This window comes from Polyodon spathula, unplaced genomic scaffold (assembly GCF_017654505.1).
Source record: "Polyodon spathula isolate WHYD16114869_AA unplaced genomic scaffold, ASM1765450v1 scaffolds_784, whole genome shotgun sequence".
NCBI classification, from domain to species: Eukaryota; Metazoa; Chordata; class Actinopteri; order Acipenseriformes; family Polyodontidae; genus Polyodon; species Polyodon spathula.
This window is the reverse complement of record NW_024472272.1, coordinates 397,553-416,168: the sequence shown is the minus strand read 5'-3', so window position 1 is coordinate 416,168 and position 18,616 is coordinate 397,553.

Here is an 18,616-nt window from a genome sequence, read left to right as displayed (position 1 = left end):
AACTTTGGCTTCTTCAATTCAGAAAGTCACATGATCCTGCTGCCCCCAACCTTTCAACCCCTTTGGGTACAAACTGCACTCTGGGATAGAAAGCTTTGCAAACCGGAGGATCTGGGGCTCTGCAGGACCAGGGCTGCTCTCTACAGTCTAGAAAACAAGTGTCTTCATACTTCTTCTTCTTCTTATTATTTCAAAACAAGATATTGAAAAATAAATGCTTGTCAAATACTAAGACACTTCTAGGCTAGAAATGGCCCTTAGCAGCGGTCGAAAGATTGAAGTATGGAGGAGATCTTGAGCTGTGAATCAACAGCGGCCACTGCATGTAATTAAAAAAAAAAAAAAAAAACATTTGTAAACTTTGTAGAGGGGGAATGGGTCTTGCAGACAACAGCAGATTTCCCTCAGCAAGTTTTTAACACAATAACAAAAGTTAATGGCTTTCTGCGCCCCCTTCCCTGTGTGCTCAGCCATACCGTGTCCACACTCCCCAGCGGAACAGCCTCCCACTCCCTTACCGCATCCATCAGCCCGGGAGCTCTCGGGTCAAAGGAGCAGGGGACCTTCATTACTGCAGTGACAACAACTTCCTCTGCAGTAAATCAAACCCACGCCCCACCCTGCACGCCGAGTGGACGATACATGAAGCACGAGGAAACTTCCAGCAGCTTCAAGCAACTAGCTGTAGATGCCATTGCAAGCTTTCCCTCCTACTCTCCTAACAGCCTCCCTCTGCTCTGTGCTGGTGAAGCAGCACAGAAACAGAAAGGGAGGCTCTTATACTCTCCTAACAGCCTCCCTCTGCTCTGTGCTAGAACCTCTAAAAGACATATTTTTAAAGAGAAATAAAGTTTCTCCTGAAGAAACTGTCAACAACAAACTCAGTGATCTTGCTAGTTTCATAACAGCTGCAAATTCTTTCATTCCACGGGGGTGCCAAGCTGGAAGCGATGGGAACCTGCGTGATGCCCGCCAGCACGGTGCCTGTGATTACGAGGAGCGAGATGCACAGTAAAGCTGCCCTCCTCCGGCCGCCTGGCTCTCGGTCTCAAACCGCACATTTCTTTGACATGACGGAGGAGATTGACAGGGGCGATCTCAGTCAAGCGGCAGAGGGGAAGGTGGGTAATGACTCGAGACAGCCTGAAAGCCACTCGGAGCGAGGCAGACTGACAGATAGAAAGATGGGTAGATTATTCCCTGTTGAAGTGCAGCACCTTCAGTTTCATACCCCAAAACAACACAGGGATAAGAGACCTTTATAAGGAAACTTGCAGGCAACTGATTAAAGGCAACTGCTTAAAGACACCCTATTGGACCACAGTGCACACACGTTAAAGACTCAGCCCCCTGCTGGTGAGATGAAGGCAAAGACTCACCTGCAGATGAACCTGGCTCTTCTGCACAGCGGTTAAGATGCTCGCTTGCAGTGTGTGCAGGGATGCAAATGAAGGCTCCCATTGCATAGCATGTGGATCTGGTTTTACTAAGTTTAATAAGACACACACCTGAGCTTGTTCCCTATACACTGCGGCTTGTATTAAAACCTGGAATGGGTGATGCTGCTGTGCAATAGGAGTCTTGTTATTTTCACCCCTGGGAGTGCGTGGCTGTTGGTTTGATCCCAGCCGCTAATGCTACATTGTGTGCCCACCACCACATACCTGAAGCCAGACTGCAAATGAAGAAGCATAGTTAAGATGGCTTTAAAACTAGCTAAACTCAGAGAAAGAGGGAGAGAAGAGAGACAAAGAGAGGGAGAGAGAGAGAGAGAGAGAGAGAGAGAGAGAGAGAGAGAGAGAGAGCCATTAATCTGTTAGAGTTCACCAGTATGAGTTTTTTTTTTCTTATCAAATTCCATCACCACAGGGCACGAAAAAAAGAGACCTTCGCTTTCATGCGAAATAACCGCTAATTATCCGAGCGAGGTGATAAAAACTAAAAAGGTAATTTATATTAATTATACAGGAATGAGCATAGCAGTCCAAAACGCGACTGCATGACACTCTGCGCATAAACCACCATAAAAGTGCCAGCGGTGTGTGTGATAGTCATAAACGTGTAATTGATGCATGCGTATGGCTAGTGTGTGTGTGAGTGTGCGATCCATCTAGAAATTAACAGTCAGTAAGGTTTCAAACTATCCAGTGTGCCTGCCAAGAAAACAGAGTTTAATGCACCTCTAAGCTCTACATAGGACAGGGATTTTAAAAAGCAGAGCACTCCCACTGCAAAGTGTATTGGGCCGCGTCCCCCCCCAAGTTACCCCCTTATTCAGTAGCATGATTTTGAACTGAATTTTTTCTAAATGCTTTAGTTCTTGTTTTTTTTTTTAATACCAGAAACTTAGCTCCCACTCTGTAGAGTTTTTAAGTGAAGATGAACTTGTGCTGGAGCATTGTTAGCACGCTGTAGTACTAACACGGGCTAACTTCTCTGGATATTTACACTCAGTCCAGCAGTTAGCATTCACACAGCTGCTCTGCCACCCCACAGTGTTCCCTGATATTTCCCTGGAAAACTGTAAGAACTGTTTGCCCCGATTTTGACTCCCTTTTTAAATAAAACAGCGAGACTGAAGGTAACGGAATACCGGCTAGGCTGCACACACTGATCCATCACTTCCTCACCACCTACCCTGGCATGAGGACAGAGGCTCGGCTGAGCAGACTGGTTTCACACTGGCATGCTGTGCCTGTGTCATGCCCGGCTTACTGGATCTGTGGGAGTTCTGTATGGTGTTCAGGTTGTAAAAACAAATACTGCAAATTAACAAAAAACTGAAAAAATAAAACCCTGTATAAATGCCTAGCTTTAACACAAAGTTGTTGTGTGTTGTATGTTATGTATAACGCTGCCCATGGGTCGTGTTTGGTGTCATTTTGTTCAGAACGGTCCCAGCTCTCTAGATCCGTTGGTTCCGTGGCGTGTTCGTGTGCCGGTTTTGTTTTAGTTTCGGTCCTCGATTCGGGAGCCAGTTCTCCAGTGCCGCGGTGCTCTCCCCCTCGCCAGCCTCACGGAATCCCCAGCGGGCCGCTCGGTTGTTAAAGAGACAATTGCTTTTGGCAGATTTACCGCCGCCGCGCCGCTATTGGCCGCCTGCGTGACAGCTCTGATTTAATGCTCGCTCCTGACTGGCTGAGAGATGACAGGGTAATTTATGGTCTCCCTGCGATTGGCCGCCGGGTGCTTTTGATGTGAATTACGACCCTGTTGCTGATAGGACACAGAAACGGTGTCGTGTTACTGCTGTAAAAAAACTGAAAGACTGTTCCCCCGAGGGGAGAGAGAGAGAGAGAGAGAGAGGGAGAGAGAGAGAGAGAGGGAGAGGGAGTGGGGGGCATTTCAGTATTTTAAGTCCAGTGTTTTTACAGTACTTGTTTTCGATCGGTTTGGTTTAATATATACCTACCCATTGATCATAAATTCTACACATTGTTTTGATTTTATAAAATATACAATAATAAAGGATCTTTCTTTTTTTTTTTTGGCTTTGTTATTCACCTGTTTTAAGTTTAGACAACCTGTAAAACAGTTTCAGTTGCGACAGCAGGTATCATGTAAGGTCCATCCACAGAAACGCGTGTACAGGGTGTATGGCAATGCTGCTTTACACACCACAGGGCTGGCAGCTCACAAGGACTGTTTGGTGTTAAAGCGAGACCACACCCTCAGTAACCAGACCTGCTTTCCACTGGAGACTCTCAGGGTCTGCTTTACTGCAATCTGCTTTTTATGTTGCTGTTGTTTTCAGTTTTACAAAACGAACCGTATTGTATTTTCATTTTTAAGCCTGTAGAAATCTGTTTTAACGTGTCTTCAGTTACTTCGTGGTCTCGATGTGTTTGAGTCAATAAGGGTGCGTAGTATATTAGTAACACCTTCTTGTTTGTTATTAATTAGGCCTATATTACTATCCCCTTAAATTAAAAAATCATGATCAAGAGGGTTTACAGGGGTGCAGAACTCTCATGAAAAGGGGTTTTCTTACTGAAACCCTCTTTTGATGAGAGTTCTGCACCCTGTAACAAGGGGTCCCCCCCCCAAATCTGAAACTGTATGGCCTCGAAACGGGGGTCCCCTGGGGAGTTTGAAAGACTGAAACCCATTAGAACCAGCTTGTCAACGGCAGTGTATTTATACTGGTAGGAAGAGACAAACACAAGATGTCTGTGCAAGCCACTGGGACTTTGAACTGACACTGGAACTGTCTGAGCTAATCCCCATTTCTGGGGATTGCTGAGGCACATTCGAGTGATCTAAACGCTGCGGATTTTAACTCGGATTCCCACTCTTGTATAACGAACAGGAGCCACAAGGTTGCAGAACATCGAACCGTGCACGTTAGTCCCCTTGCTCACTTATCTGTGTAAAAACACAGGGAGGAAAAAAAACTGTGAAAGGTTCAGAATTGCATGATTTAAATCTAATGGCTTTAAATGATATTGGTGCTTAGATTCCATAAGCAACTGAACAGAGTCCATTGTGAACAAGGCTGTTAGTTTTAGAGAAAGCATTAAAAAAAAAAAAAAAAAAAAAAAAAATCTTTTTTTTAATGCAGGAGAGAACCAGCGTGAGAGGCGAGCTGTTTGTGAAGGTGGCGTGCCTCTCCTCAATGGCCTGTCCTGCAGAAATATACTGCGGACAGCAAACCCACTTTGATTACCTCGGGATAGAGGGGCACCCTGGCGGCACTATGTGTTTATGTGGACACTAAAACTTTATTCCAAGCTCGGGGGTCAGCTATTTCAGCTCGGAGGGGGGATGTAAAAGCAAAGTGTTAGCAGACGGAGGCTTATTGCAACATGCAAGCAGGGAAACAATCTTTCACTTATTTACCACCATCCCCCCCCCCCCCCCCATCTCCTGTGCTTTGGGTTTCTTTATCCTGAAAACAAAATGCGTTGACTCCCGAAGGAAAACTTTCTTTTAAAACAAGCAAGTTTTTTAAAGTTTCGATGCACACTTTAACTCTGTAACGCTCACTAGTGTTTTACTTTTGACACAATACCTCAATACCGTGCTGTGTCCTCAATTCCACTCTCAAAAGGTGTAATGTATTATATATGCAATGCAGAATGTCCTTTCTATTCTTATATAGCGGACTCCTGATACGGTTGTGATGCAGCAATCTGTCATGTCTTCGCATCAGATCGTTAGTATCAGATCGTTATCAGACGGGGATGACGTCATGATCGTCGTGCTGCTTAATTATTCCTACACAGTACAGGGTGCTGTAATATACAAGCTGATTCCCTCTCTACTCTAGTTCTACCAGAAACCTCTCACTGTTCAATAACAGCTTATAGCACCATAGCTCCCATACAATACTATATACATATATATATATATATATATATATATATATATATATATATATATATATATATATATATAGAGAGAGAGAGAGAGAGAGAGAGAGAGAGAGATAACATATACTTATACTGAGACTTGACCTGCCCTTCTGAAAAATGTGAGAACATAATAAAAATGCCAAGTCAGTCTCAACTGTTTCTTGTTTTAGTTATAAATCATATTTATTGAGATAATTCACCTTTTTTTTATTTTTAAATATGGTAAATGTTGTACAGATCACATCACACAGATCATATCTTTGTATAGTACAGCTGATCTCTTTTTCTAATGTGTCTGTTTTTGCACAATGAATCAGTTTTGGTCAGATATTATAATTGATATATGTAAGGAGTTTACACTACTGAACGCTTGTGCTACCAAGCCCCAGTAATGAGACATTACTTACAAAGGGCATTGATAGAAACCGACCAGCGCATAATACCGCAACTCATCACGGAACCTGAAAGTGAAAATCTGCTTTGTCTCCAAGACTTGAATTACATTTTTCAATTATAACTCCCACCCACCCCTGGCTCCCATAATTTACCCATCTCTGGTATAGGATTTCTCCTGAATGGCCACACCACTTTCACACTGAGCCAGAATTCAATTAACTTTTCAAGAGAGGTTTTTTTGTTTTGTTTTGTTGTTTTATGAAGAAAAAAAAAATGACAAATTCATGCAATTACCTCCTGTGCTTCTTATCTGATCAATCACAGCTATGCCTGCCTGTCTCTCTCTCTCTCTCTCGGACTGGACCCCTTCCTTCCCACTGGAATAAAAACGAGAGGACCGAACCAGAGCAGAACTGAAACTCTGAGACTCTGAACTCCTCGGGTCTGATTGATTATATACTGCTGGGTTTAACTTCTCGAATGATCTTCAGCGGCAATGCAGGCAGGCTGTAGCACTTTGGTAACATTAACACAGCAGTGTATTGGCTCTATAAGAAGCCGTGCAGGTACAGTACGGCCCGTTTCAAATAATCTGTCAGCTGTTATAATACATATGTTATAATATTATATATATATATTTTTTTTTTGTTCATCCCCCAAACCCCCACCTGAAAAAAAAAAACAGAAACCGTTCGTCCTACAGTATTTACAAATAATTAAGCGGAGCAGTTTCCCAGAGAATTTTAAGTGGGTGTCACAAACTAATTAACAGATATTTAAAAAAAAATAATAATAATGAACGGATTAAACAGTAACCTGTTTCTGTTAAACGCAGCCTCCTCGTCCTCCTCGGGTCGATATGCTCCGCACTTCAATCTCACTCATATCAATTATTTATGTATTTATGTATTTGTTTATTTGTTTGTTTGTTTTGTACTGTGTGTTGTTTCGTGTCGGGTCGTCTCGCTCCGAAAGCGCGGGAATTACGAGACCAACCGCCGCCGTCACGCTCCAGCTGTCTGCGGCTCTCGCGCTCACCGGGGCGCCTCGGACCGGAGGCGGCGGGAAGAGATCAGCTCGCTCCCGGTCATTTCGACCTTTTACTTTAAATTGATTTTATTTCTTTTTTCGCTTCGACACACTCGTTATTTTTGGTTTTAGGTACATATTTAAACGTGTTTTTTTTTTTTATTTCCCCACAATCTTAACGCGGTATAATGATCCGACATGCGGTAGACTTACGTTTGTTCTTTGTTTACTATATTTTTTTCGACAAAAAAAAAAGCCATTTCCCTGGAATTAGATTTCTCTCTCTCATATTTCTTTGGTGACATTTTAACCTTGGCATGAACGCATCAGCACTGCTGCCGGGGCTGAGAAACAGGCAAGTCCTGAGGGAGAGTTCATTACTGAGGGTGCCACTGTTCAAAGGCTAGCCACTCGCTGGACCTGTATATTATTATCATTATTATTATTATTATTATTAGTATTAGTATTAGTATTACAGCTTTTGTAGGCATCGATTGGTCAAGCACTAGACTTATATTAAAATGTATAATAATAATATATAATTCTGTCTGTCTCTGCCTTCTCTCTCTCTCTCTGGTCCCCTCTCTGTACCCGGGACACGCACGGCCGGGATGCAGCCTGTGGGAGGCACAGAGATTTTTTAATGCCGTGCTGGGAGTGATGATCAAGCTGCAGTACAGCACTCTGCTTCCTCCTGCTCGGGGAACCAGGGCTGCCAGGATTACACCCGCTCTCTCCATTAAAGCAATCCTGTCAGCTCATTCTTTGTTCTCCATGCTGATCCTGGTTTAACAGACCAGTACATTAAAAATAAAACCCCTGACCATTCACAACTCCCTCGCCCCTAAGAGAAAGGGTCCTCCCTGCAGTCCAGGGCGGGCTTGAGGCATGCAGACTGAACTGCTCCCTCCCTCACCCCCCTAAGAGAAAGGGTCCTCCCTGCAGTCCAGGGCGGGCTTGAGGCATGCAGACTGAACTGCTCCCTCCCCCTCCCTCACCCCCTCTAAGAGAAAGGGTCCTCCCTGCAGTCCAGGGCGGGCTTGAGGCATGCAGACTGAACTGCTCCCTCCCTCACCCCCTCTAAGAGAAAGGGAGCTTCCTGCAGTCCAGGGCAGGCTTGAGGCATGCAGACTGAACTGCTCCCTCCCTCACCCCCTCTAAGAGAAAGGGAGCTTCCTGCAGTCCAGGGCAGGCTTGAGGCATGCAGACTGAACTGCTCCCTCCCTCACCCCCTCTAAGAGAAAGGGAGCTTCCTGCAGTCCAGGGCAGGCTTGAGGCATGCAGACTGAACTGCTCCCTCCCTCCACCCCCTCTAAGAGAAAGGGAGCTTCCTGCAGTCCAGGGCAGGCTTGAGGCATGCAGACTGAACTGCTCCCTCCCTCACCCCCTCTAAGAGAAAGGGAGCTTCCTGCAGTCCAGGGCAGGCTTGAGGCATGCAGACTGAACTGCTCCCTCCCTCACCCCTCTAAGAGAAAGGGAGCTTCCTGCAGTCCAGGGCAGGCTTGAGGCATGCAGACTGAACTGCTCCCTCCCTGTCCCTGCTCCAGGGAAGACAAGACCCTCTGTAAACTAATCTAACATACTAAGTCTGTTCTTTTTTTCTTCATATCCAGTATAATACACAGATTTATTTATTTATTTATTTATTTATTTATTTATTATCTAATCTTCCTAGGGTACTGCAAAGTAGAGTGAAATAGTTGATTCTTCTTCTAAAAAAAAAAAAAACTTAAACACATTCGTGGGAATTCTTTTCACATTTCGATAATATTTGTTTTTAATGAGTTCATTTCTGAATGTATTATTATTACTATTATTATTATTATTATTATTAGTTTTTTTCTCTGTTAAAAGGGGTGAGCGAGCCGGCACACTCCCCCACTCCTCACAGCCCTGGCTCAGGAAGATTGATGCTCAGTGCGACGGCTGCCATGCACACACACACATAGCAACAGAACCGCATTACATAATCAATAAATGATTCAACATATTTATAGTAAAACTCTACTTTCAATACAAGGCTTCTCAATTACACACAAATATATTTTTCTTATTCTACTGTAACTACTAGATCCAAATATCCTTGGCTTCTAAACATTAAAAAAAGATACAGTTCATATTTTTAAGACCTTCCAACAAGCAAAAGCAATGGAACTGGATAGAACCGGGACCCTATTACAGCCCCCCCACCGCCCCCCTTCACTTGCAGATAGGAAGGGCCGTGCTTGAGGACTTGACCGCCATCCTGTCTCCAGCCCGACCCTGGGGGTCACCAGGGGTCACCTAGTCCGCTGAGATGAAAACAAAGCACCTTTGACCTGGGCGACCCGTGAGCAAATATGAGTGCAATGCATGTGGAGGAGAGAGAGGCAGGAAGCAACAGCAGCACTTTAATGAAGAACAGCACAGCGAAGCGGGCAGAGCCGAGACAAGGACCAGCCCTGTCAACTCACTCTGCAGATCAGAGGCAAGGTGCGGACAATTCATTAGGAAAGACTGGGTGAAACGCCCATCATTCCTTCTGTCTGAGGGGGTTAATGTAGATGTCTGTCTGTCTGTCTGGGTTAATGTGTGTGGCAGTCTACCTGTGTTTATGTGTACGTGTGTGTGTGTCAGTCTACCTGTGTTTATGTGTGTGTCTGTGTGTTAGTGTAAGTGTGTGTCTGTCTGTTTGGGTGTCAGTGTGTGTTTCTGGGTGTCAATGTCTGTGTGTCTGAGTGTCAGTGTGTGTTTCTGTCTGTCTATGTGTAAGTGTGTATCTTTATGGGTGTCAGTGCATGTGTGTCTCTGTATGGCTCCCTCCCCTCCCCTCTCTGTCACCCTGAACCCCGCCTCTGCTCTGAAATAAACGAGAGGCACTGCGGAGGTGTGGGGATTCAGGTCCCTCGCTAATTAATCTCCATCACCGCTAATTGGCCAGAACCTCGTTACTCATCCCGTCTCCCGCTGTCATCTCCTCCGCTTCCGAACGGGAACGTCAGCAAAACCAGGAGACAGGCTCTCCGGTGCAGGCAGCTCCACACGTCAACCCGGCTCACTTCACACCCAGACACTCACCGCAGAATGTGCTGCGCTCAGGAGCCTGAGATCCACATTCAACAAATAAACAAATACATAAATAGGGCAGCAGCAGCTCGGCAGTGCGAAAGCCACGGCTCAATCAAACGTCTGCTATTTTATTCTTATTATTTCTGTATTGATTTGGCAGACGCCTTTATCCAAGGCGACTTGCACATGTGCTACAGAGCAGTACAGGGTTCCAGTGCAAGCTCAGTATTGAAATACAGTGCAGTTTAGAGTGAGTGCAAATAATAATACTAGTAAAATACTATATGAACTGGGATTACCACAAGTGATATCTAGTCACGGTTCATCCATAGCTATCAAGCACTCAATAGTCTGAAATTAAGAAATGCTAGAAAAAAAAATGTAACAAATTTGACAACAAACGTTTTTGATCGAAGACACTGAGAAAGACTTCTAGCCGAAACGTTTGTCATTGGATTTTTTTTTTTTTTTTTTTTTTTTTAAGTTTCTTTTTGGATTTCTGTACCTATCACGTGATTGTTTTGTTAAGTTGTGCAGGTTGACCCAGTAAAGCGGAAACAGATGCAAAATATATACAGGGTGATTAAAAAATGAAGTTAGCATCGGATAAATAACAAAACAAAATGATGACAGAACTTGTCTTCTTCCTTTCACGTTTCCTGTAAGAGTTGATCATGGCACATTTCTAGTCTGTTCGCCTCCTCCCAGATCACTCTTTGAAAATGCTGCAGCTTGTTCAATACGCTGCAACTGGAATACTTACCCAAACCAAGCCTGCCCCTCACACTGTCCCCGGTTCAGAGGTCTCTGCATCGGCCTCCACGAAAGCATTGCACTGCTTTTAAAACTCCTCGCTTGTAAAGCTGGCCCCTGATCCTGCCTCCTTGCGTGTGTTCCTTACCCTTTACAAGCCGAATCCCGGGATCTGCGGACAGCGCGCTCTCGTGATTCCCAGACTGAAAAGCTCTAAGGGTTTATGAGGGCATTTGGTTCTCAAGCTCCTTCACTTTGGAATTAGATTCCAGATTCCATTGGGAACTGCTCCCTTCCTCCCTCACCCTCCTAAGAGAAAGGGTACTCACTCCAGTCCAGGGCAGGCTTGTGGCATGGAGACTGAACTGCTCCCACCCTCACCTCCCTAAGAGAAAGGGTGCTCCCTCCAGTCCAGGGCAGGCTTGAGGCATGAAGACTGAACTGCTCCCACCCTCACCCCCCTAAGAGAAAGGGTACTCCCTCCAGTCCAGGGCAGGCTTGAGGCAATGTAGGTCAACTCCCACAGCTCAATTTGATTGCTTTATTTTTCTCTGCAGGTAAGCAACGTTTCTTCCATTCTCGGTCTGCAGCGTCGACAAGCAGGCTACAGTTCCTGGGAATCACCTCTGATTGGCTAACAACGACCCCTTCCCGGGCCAATGGAAGCTTGCGTACATCATCGTGTGTGGATGGAACCCCATTGGAGTGTGGGTACAGGGGGGTGGGGGGGAGGGAGGGTTGGGCTTTTAACTGAAATCTCAAAAGGTTTTTCCGAAAGGGGTCTAGGAGGGCTGTCTCAGTTGTGTTTTAAGTCGGGAGGCGGGACGGGTTGCATGCAAAAAGCAAAGAACCTTATAAGCTGGATCTGAGTGGCCCCTGCTCACCCAAGCGGCCTGACTCAATCAGGGAGCTCCAAAGCAGGACGACTCTACCTGGCAGCTTGCAAGCGGACCAAAAAAAAATAAATAAATGGATTGCGGAAACCAGACAGCGGCCAAATAAACAAATAAATAAATACATAAAACATCAGTTAAAAAATTCCGTCTGGGCTGACAGATGGCGGATGGACAGAAAGTCTGCTGTTTGTCAGCGATGACCCTGCCCGGGAGGGAGCCCCTGTGTGGAGAGGAGCAGCGCGCCCTCCTGTCTGCACCCCCGCCACGCACGGGACTCGGATTTGAGGGAAACACCTTGGGGGGAAACTGGCTGTTTATAGCGCTGATCTGCAGATGGGCGGAAGCATCGAGGCTAAGGGGAGATCAACAACAGGCAGCATCATTCGAAGAATGTTTCCCACCAGAGGAGAGAGAGAGTCGTCTGCAATCCTGGCAGCTCCGGGGATCTCGCAAAGCCAGCGCGTGGGAGAATTCAGGAAGGGGAATTCCGGGAAGCAGTCAACTGTCGACCGTTCAATCAGAAAACTGCTTTTTAAAAAAACGAACGTTTAAATGAAAAAATGTACAATGTATTTTCAGCCCCCGATGCCACAGTTCGATGGAAGCTGCTGTGCTGTGATATTCTACGGATCCCAAGGATTTATCACAGTTTACGAGAGTTACTCCATGAACAGAACTGGAGCACAGGGATGAGTCAGAGGATTTCTGAAATCTGTTGTGGAATTGCACAAAATGTCCTAAAAAGCCCTTAACTGGAGCCTTTTAGATATAGGAACAGTGTGTTTTGTTGTTTTAAAATGTGTTTGCTTCTTGCTATTGGGTGACTGTCAAGGCGTCTGGAGTCCATTGTCTTCTGGTGTGCCTCACCGGTGGCCATTTTGTCTCTCCTGCATGGAGCTGCAGTGGCAGGGCTGTCTCCCCGCTGCACTCTTCAACACAAAATGGCTGCCTTGCCTCTGGCTGTCATCCCTCCACTGATGTGGCCCCTTTGGGAGTTTCTGCTGCTGGGGTTTTATTTTAGGTTCCGTGGCTCTGAACTGACTGCTTCCGCACAATGCCTGCTGTAACCGACACCAGTGTCAAAGCACAGGGGCCTCTGTGTATTAGAGAAAAGGGGGCATTGTTGAGTGCAGTCCTAAATCTGAAGCTACTGCAACGCCACTAAAACACAGATTTTCTTAAACAATAATTATTTATTACAGTACGAATTGTATTTGTGTGCCTGACTTCCAGTGCTGACGCCATACTGTCTAATGCAGGTATGAATTTATCGCTCTTCTGCAAGCATGTCCACAAAGTGTCTTTCTCCTCCATCTTGTCAGCATGTGTTACTTTATTTCCGTGACTCGTGTGTGTGTGTGTGTGTGTGTGTGTGTGTGTGTGTGCGCGCGTGTGCGCGCGCGTCGAGGGCTTAGTTTGTGTTTGTGTCCTCTTGTCGCTGGTTGGTGCGCTGCTGCTGGCGTCTTCGTCAGCATTTCCAGCTGTATTAAAGAGCTAGTTTGTAATAGAAGAGGTTCCTAATGCTCTTTTCATTGCATTAAGAGGACTGACTGGATCAAACAGCTGTGCTGGAGATGCGAGTCATGTGACTGAGCTTGCCTGGTCTTATGCGAGTTTCGGCTTGACCACTGGAGATTGTTTAGGGTACATTCACCACACTGTGGTCCCATTCTACCAGCCTCACCCCATTGTAGCTGCCCTATACTTCTGCTACAGACTATAGCATAATACAGAACCATTGCATTGCCATTATATTGCCACTGTCGGCCTGCGTTTCCACATAAGATCGCTTGGACCGGACCGCGTTTTTCTGAATTCCAAATTTAAAAACAGCTTTAATACCGGAAATTTAATAATAATAATAATAATAATAATAATAATAATAATAAACATGCAAATCTGAAAACCCTGTAGAAGCACCTCTTGAGAATGCTGATGCAGTGCAACCCAGACAGGCTGCCCTGTCATCCGCTAGCAATGAGGCTGCCAGGCACGTAAATCACCCGCTAATTCATTCCTCAACACAGCAGATTGAGCTGGAACAAGGCAATCTGCTCGCTGTCGTATTTCCTGGGCCAAATGCTCTAATGCGGGCTGGATTATGAGTAGTTCGATTCTGTAGCACTAACTGTCGAGGAGGTGCCAGTGCTACGCAAAGGTTTGTCTGAAAAGAATGAATTATTGTGGCTCGCTGTGCTTTTACCTCTGTGAAATCTGCATGCATGCCAGGGCTTAAATCACTCCGGCGTCTGTTGCTAATGCAGATTAGGATGAGAAGAACAGGAGGCTGCAGAGTTTATCTAAGATGCTTTAAAAAGCCCAATTAATCTTGCCCTATCTATTTATTTATTTATTTATTTTCATTTTCATTTTCATTTTTCATTTCAGGTGAAATATGACATTGCGCAAAAAAAAAAAAACTTAATTCGCTTTTAAAAAAAGAATAAATACATTAATAACCCCATCACCCTCCTCCCATCTCCAGCACTGTAAATCTGCACAACGCTCTGCTTACTGGTGGAGACACCTGCTGGTAGAGAGGTGCAGGTGCAGCATGAGAAAAGCAAAACAACATTTGAACTGAACCTAATGGAGTTTTCATTTTATGGAGGTTGCATATATATATATATATATATATATATATATATATATATATATATATATATATATATATATATATATATATATATGTATGTGTGTGTGTGTGTGTGTGTGTGTGTGTGTGTGTGTGTTTACTGTGGCAGACAGGAATGTAGTAACACACGCCAGGCAGCCTGCTCTTGTGCACAGGGCTCTTCTGTAGAACTGTGCTGTGAAGATATTTGCTGCTCGACATCCACCTTTCACCAGCAAGCCATTAATCAAGAGGATGAGGAGCTAATTAAACCTACGAAGGGAGCGAGAGAGAGAGAGGGAGCTACATCTCTCAAGACATCCCAAAGAGATCCCCTGGAACTGACAAAAAGGAGGGGATGGGGGAAAGAGAGAAGAGAAGGGGAGGTTTGTAGGGGAAGGCTGTTGGCTTCCTCGAAGGCTATTTGAGTATTATTTGAATGCAATGATTGTTTTTCTTCTTTATAAAGATCACGTCTCGGCTGTACAGTGCAGTCCCCGAGCAGCCAGTGTGCTCTGGGCTGTCAGGTCAGGCCCGTCGCCATGGGGACGCCTTGCTGCTGCAGCAGCTGGCTGGGGCCTAATTACAACTGCTGGTAATCAGAGCCTCCCGCTCGCCTGTCCACCTCGTGTCGACAGAGCTGTTGTTATGGTGATGAGGGACCCCTGGAGGAGCCAGGCAGGTTCCAGGGGTATCGGTCAGCCCTGAAAACAGGAGGCTTGGTGGTCCAGTGGTTAAAGAAAGGGGCTTGATACCAGGAGGTTCAAATCCCGGCTCAGCCACTGACTCACTGTGTGTGACCCTGAGCAAGTCACTTAACCTCCTTGTGCTCCGTCCTTCAGATGAGACGTAAAACAAACAAGGTCCTATTGGAAGTGACTCTGCAGCAGCATGTTGATGCATAGTTCACCCCCAGTCTTTAAGTCGCATTTGGATAAAAGCGTCTGCTAAATGAGTAATTAATTATTACTATTAATAATTATATTAACTGTGATGGAGCAGGGTCAGGAGTTAAAGGAGGACTCTTCAGGGGGGTTGATTGAAATATTTAAAATCTTAGAAGGAGCTGACACACCCACGAGCCACTGATTTGAGCACAGCCCACAAAACAGGATCAGAAGACACAACAGCTGGAAATGAAGCTGGAAGCTTCAGAGTGAGAGACAGAGGCCAGGAGAGCGTTCTTTGCAAAGAGATCTACGAGGATAGGGAACGGGTTATCAAGGGCATTACCCAGAGTGATAACCCTGCGCAGTAATAATAATAATAATAATTATAATGATCATCACTCTGCAGAAATTGCTCGCTTTAATGTGCTGACTCACTGCAGCAGGGAGTGCAGCTTGTGTCCTCGACAGCTCTAACGAGATTATCTCTGCTCAGCTACAAGCACTCAGCCCCTTCGTTACAGGAGAGCTCTGAGTTTCTCTGCTCAGCTACAAGCACTCAGCCCCTTCATTACTGGAGAGCTCTGAGTGTCTCTGCTCAGCTACAAGCACTCAGCCCCTTCGTTACTGGAGAGCTCTGAGTGTCTCTGCTCAGCTACAAGCACTCAGCCCCTTCGTTACTGGAGAGCTCTGAGTGTCTCTGCTCAGCTACAAGCACTCAGCCCCTTCGTTACTGGAGAGCTCTGAGTGTCTCTGCTCAGCTACAAGCACTCAGCCCCTTCGTTACTGGAGAGCTCTGAGTGTCTCTGCTCAGCTACAAGCACTCAGCCCCTTCGTTACTGGAGAGCTCTGAGTGTCTCTGCTCAGCTACAAGCACTCAGCCCCTTCGTTACTGGAGAGCTCTGAGTGTCTCTGCTCAGCTACAAGCACTCAGCCCCTTCGTTACTGGTGACCTGGAGAGCTCTAACGAGAATGTGTTTGAAAACACACAGTGGAGGTACATCTAGGATTTAGATTCCCTGGTAACTACACACACTGAATTCTATTTAAATCTGCTGATGTGCTTGTGAGGGCGTTCACTGCACAGCTGCGGATGTAACAATCTACTATTCCTGTCTATTTAACCCTTCAGGCATCGTGCTGTGGAGTCGGTTTAGCCATTTGTTTTGCATGTATTCTTCTGCACTGTACAATATCTGTAAATATAGATTAAAGACTCACGCACACAGACTGTTTGAGACGCTGATTTCAAAGGGCTTTACAATGACGGCAGTGTTTAGGTCAGACTGCAGTGTCTCCCAAAGGTTTTGAATGATAATGAGGATCCCAGACACGCTACCTGGGAGAGAGGTTTTTTCTTCTCTTAAATATCATAACTAATTAAGATCCGAAGCCGAGCTGCCAGCAGCGGATGATGGATGGGAGGGATCAGGCTGAGGGGCTGATTAATTCATTAATTAACCATTAAATGGGAAGCTTTCTTCCAGACAGGGGAAGGAGGGGGGGTTCCAATGGACTATACATAATTTATTACAAGACCTCAGATTGCATTTGGTGTGCAATTAGGGATGTGGCTTGACAATGGCAATGCAGACAGACAGACAGACAATGGCTCTGCAATGGCAATGGTTCTGTATTGAAGGGCAATGGTAGCACAAGCATAGGGCAGCTACAATGGGGTGAGGCTAGCCATTGGTGGAATGGGACCACAGTGTGCCGGCTACACCCTTCCCAAGTGATCTTCAGTGGCAAAGCAGTGGTTCTAAAAGATAGATGGCAATGGTTTTAGATTAGCAGGCAATGGTAGCATCAAAGTATAGGGCAGCTACAATGGTACAGTTTTCCTCCGACCCACAGTGGCAAGTCCAGATAAACTCCTGTTCCTGATTCACAGAAGCAGTGGCAAGGAGGTTCGAAGAGGGAGGAAGCTTCTGTAAAAAAAAAACACAATAAATAATAAATAATAATTTCAGTCAGGGATGATTTTCTTTACCACCGAAACACAGAAACACATAGAATGGGTTCAGGAGCGACTCTCTGAACAGGCTGCATAAAACAGCAGCAGCTGCAATAACCTTTAGGACGGGGGAGTTTTAAATGATATTTCAAAAAAAAAAAAAAAGATAGCTGACTGCCGTCCTTTAATCAAATCCGCTGACTCTACAGAAGCAAGGAGCGGTGCATATTTTTACAATTTCAAGAGACTATTATCTGAGAGGTGACGACGCTCCAGTTATCGGTATGATCGTATTACCAGCGAAGAGGAAAACGAGACTGCGGCACGACGGGCAAACTAAATACACCTCAACAGGGGGTGCAGGGTTATCTATAAGAGAGACGGCACACCCTGACGTGGAGGCGGCACGGCTAGGCTGTATCAAATGGAAATGCCATCTGTACTGTTAGTTATTTGTATTTAACTACATGTGATTACAGGAGTGCAGGGGTACCGTGGGAGACGCAAGCTGGCTTTACAGGCCTGGGGCAGTAGAAATCTGCATCAACCCATTGCTGACAAGGCTTTAGACAAGTACAGAAACACTGAATAAAATAACGCTGTACCAAAAAGGTGCAGGGCAGCTCCTGGATCCTAAAAAGTGTTTCAAATGCATTTATGGAACCAGGACAGGAGCCTCGAGACAAACATCTCCTTTCTCATGTGATTCACCCATTGAGCTCCACCTGATGTGCCTCCAGCACCCCCACAGTGGAAGGTTTAGTTTGGGTTGGGCTTGCTGGTCCAGTGGTTAAAGAAACGGGCTTGATACCATGAGGTTCTGGGTTCGAATCCCAGCTCAGCCACTGACTCACTGTGTGTGACCCTGAGCAAGTCACTGAACCTCCTTGTGCTCCGTCCTTCAGATGAGACGCAAAACAAACAAGGTCCTATTGGAAGAGACTCTGCAGCAGCATGTTGTGATGCATTGTTCACCCCATAGTAACTTTGGATATAAGCGTCTGCTAAATGACTTATTAATAATAATAATCAAATTTAGGTGTACCATCAGAACATCAACCAGTTTAACCTTAAAAATTAATACTAATGTTTCCATCTTAACTGCGGTAGAACTACCACACTGAACAGAATTTAAAAGGTACTAAACGGCATCATCTAGTGGCCTTTATTATCAAGTGCAATAGCAGCGGTTCAGTGGAGTTTTATTATCGGCTAGAGAGCAAGCATAGAAGTTAATAATAATACAGAGTCTAGTACAGTATTTACATTCAGCCACTAACCTTGTAAAGCAGTCATTTCATACATATACAGTGCAGTGCTCATAGCCCTTTCAGCCAGAGCGTGTATAATTGTACCAGGTTAAGTTTGCTATCAATGTATCTATTTAATAATGCATGCATGTATGAGTTTTTTTTTTTCAAAGTTTTGGCAGGCAACTTCTCGAACTGTGTAGAGTTCACGCAAACTGTTTAAAAATAATTAATTAGTTGGGATATTGTTTCTGGAGCTATTGCGACCTCTGCTGGCAGTAAGGTGCGATTGCAAAGGTTTTATTGTCTGTGCTGCTCCGGTCTCTCATATTCACAAGAATGCCCTTGTCGTGCTATCGGAACCTGTTTGCAGTTTTCAAATCCCTGCCGGTGCGCTTACAGCTGAGGCTTGCCACTGTCAACACGTTTACT